The sequence below is a fragment of the Elephantulus edwardii genome, unplaced genomic scaffold (genome assembly GCF_000299155.1).
Source record: "Elephantulus edwardii isolate Elephantulus edwardi_28Jun2011 unplaced genomic scaffold, EleEdw1.0 scaffold00073, whole genome shotgun sequence".
NCBI lineage: Eukaryota > Metazoa > Chordata > Mammalia > Macroscelidea > Macroscelididae > Elephantulus > Elephantulus edwardii.
In genome coordinates this window covers 7438895-7441847 of record NW_006399823.1, presented here as the reverse complement: position 1 = coordinate 7441847, position 2953 = coordinate 7438895, and the positions used below count along the sequence as shown (strand labels likewise).

At 42.0% G+C, this 2953-nt stretch overlaps 1 pseudogene; it reads right to left on the bottom strand.

Moving 5' to 3' along the window:
- Window positions 1–233: 233 nt before the first annotated feature.
- Window positions 234–1262, bottom strand: LOC102845844 (annotated as a pseudogene).
- Between the last annotated feature and the right edge of the window lie 1691 nt (window positions 1263–2953).

Sequence of the window (2953 nt, the reverse complement as noted above, 5' to 3'; positions counted from 1 at the left end):
ATCAAATTCTGACTCACTTATTCCAGATGACCTTAAGGTAGTTATTAGAATACTTTTCTCTCTTGTTATGTCTTCTCCAGCTGCCCTTTGAAGTTTCCTGTTCAGTTCCTACTGTATTGTTGTCTTTTCATTTAAACTTCTCTACCTTTCAAGGGTTCTGTTTACATCAAGTTTTTTCAAAATAAGAATAATTTATGAAGAGCCTCCCCTCCCTACCCTCATTGTCTTTAGGGTCACTTTTTCCAGGTGTAGATCTTGTAGATCTTGTGCACTAGTCCCAGGAAGATGGCTGGGGGTGAGGGAGCAGAGCACTGGTCTTCTCCATGCTGCTTGAACACAGCAGGCAGCCCCAGTTCTTCATATATTGCCTTTACCAGTGTCAACTGCTCTGTCTCCTTCTGCCCATAATTCTCCTACAGGATTTGATAGTGTTCCAGAGAGGCCCGCTGCAGACACTGAATCACCAGCAAGCTACATGTGTGGTCCTGGATGCCAATATCAATCTTACCCTTCACGCTCATGTCACCAAAAAGATCAAGGTAACCATCCTGTGAAGCGGAAAGAATCTGCCCATCCCTAGCAGAACCTTCTTGGCTTTGATAGGCTCCATCTCTCTGTTGATGTCAACCATATACATAGCACCAAACAGAGAAAGGGAAAAGGAGTAGAAAGTTGTCTTGTAGTTGATAGTGGGTTTGGACCCCTTTGCAGTGAATCTGTCAAGATCCAGTTTGCTGGGAGGGGTGGGGTAGGTTGTATGTATGATCTCTGTCTGATAGGAATTCTGCAGGAAGAGCTCCATCAGGTTCAAATAATTGGGCTGCTCCCAGTAGAGCTTTAGCACGACGTAGATACAAGGTTCTAGCAGCATGGTGTCATGGATGGTTTCTAAACCCATGCCTTGGTTTTGGATACTAGTAGGGCTGCTCCTGTCAGGTAAGGGATGAATCCATGAGGTCATCTAGTACAAGGAAGAGCTGGGAGCAATTCCACACACCAGCTTTTTGTCAAGGCCTGCTGCATGCTATACTGCTTCCTGGGCTCCACTCGCTCCTGGAGAATAACACAAGAACTGTTAACCTTTGGTGTACTTCTTTCCCTTGGCTTTGTACTCCAGGACCTTTCTGAGCTGGGAAACTGTGTGGCCTATCTCTGAGTGCTCCGTATCATTCTCATTCAGCACCATGAGAGTCTAGGAAAAGAAACTCTATGAATCCCGCTGCTGTTGGGCATAAGTCCAGTTTCTGGTCTCCATTCATTCTAAGAGAGAATTAGCACACTTGGATGCTAGCTTTTCTTCTTGTTTTGTTTTTTAAAAATGTCTTTGTCTCTTTAATAACCTTTTGCTTTATTCTTATTTGTCATCTTTAATATCATCTTACAAATTATCTATTCTTGAGATGGTTTCAGGTTTGATATTTTGTTGTTTTGTTGTTAAGTGCCATCGAGTCATAGACAACTCACAGCAACCCTATGAACGGAAGACCTGGACACTTGTATAACTTTCATCCTTGCTCCAAGTTCATAGGGTTTCCAGAGGCAAGCTATTTCAGAAGTGGATGCCATTCCTGCTTTCCAAGGTTGTTTTAATTGGAGAGCTCCACCAAACACTGTCTACCACGGGTAACCATTCTCGAGTTTGACACATCAGTGTCACAGGGTTTAGCTTCACAGCCAACACGAGTTACCTCTGTACAATACGTGGACAGACCAGGGCTATATGACCTAGAAGAATGTTTCACCGAAAACAATTAAAAACAGGCCTGAGGGCCGCAGAGTAGAGGTTCGATATACTCAAGGTAATAGGGTCATGATGAGTCGCCTATGACTCGATGGCCCTTAACAACAACAACAACAACAACAACAACAACAACATGGGTTTAAGTTTTTTTCAGCTTCAATTAGAATTTGCATGTACACAATTGATGGTCTATTTCACAGTTGGCCCTTGTGCTTGCTCTGAATGATGTTATCAAGCTTCTCCACTATCTCTTTCCAATAATGTAGTTGGTTTGATTCCTGTTTATTCCATCTAATGAAGTTCACATTTAAAGTGACTGTTATTTTATTTTTTTTAAAGGTATTTGCAATATGTAGGTGGTGGTGGTGGTGATGGAGGTGGTTGTTGAGTACTGTTGAGTCAGAACTGACATATAGCTGACTCTCCAGCGGGTTTGCAGAGACAGTAAATCACATGGAAGGAGGTTGCCCTTCCTTCTCCCTTGGAGCAGCTGGTGGATTTGAAACCTCATGCTTTCGGGTTTGCTGCACAGTTTTTTACTGAGTTTCTTTTATCAGTGCTATGTTTTTTTGATAACCAATTCTCCCTCCTCTTTTGTTTATAAATTTTGAATTCCAATCAGCAGTTATTAATAATGCATCTTGTCACAAGTTTGGTCAATTTCAGGTAGAAGTTAGTATCAATCTTTAATTTCTTACACTTTGGCCTTAGTGATTGTTGCATAAAATGGAATACTAGTCCTGTACATGTCTTCTTGTTGTTGTTAGGTGCTATTAAGTCGAGTATGATGCATAGTGACCCTGTGAAAAACAGATCTGAATGCTGTTCTATCCTGTGCTATCTTCACACTTCCTGACACGCAAAAGCCCATTGCAGCAGTCACCATGTCAGTCCACCTAGTTGAGGGGCTTACTCTCTTTCTCTGACCCTTCCCAGCATCATGTCCTTCTCCAAGGAGTAGCTCCTTCAAGCAACATGTCCAAAGTATGTGAAGTGAAGCTTCATCATTTTTGCCTCCAAAGAACACTTTGTCTGCACCCTCTCCAAGACATATCTGTTTGTTTTCTTGGCCATCCATGGAATGTTCAGTGCTCTTCTCCAACATTATAGCATAAAGGCGCCAATTCTTTTTTCTGTCATCCTTATTCGTTATCTAGCTGTCAGAAACATAGTAAGTAATTGGAAAGATCATGACCTGAATCAAACATACTA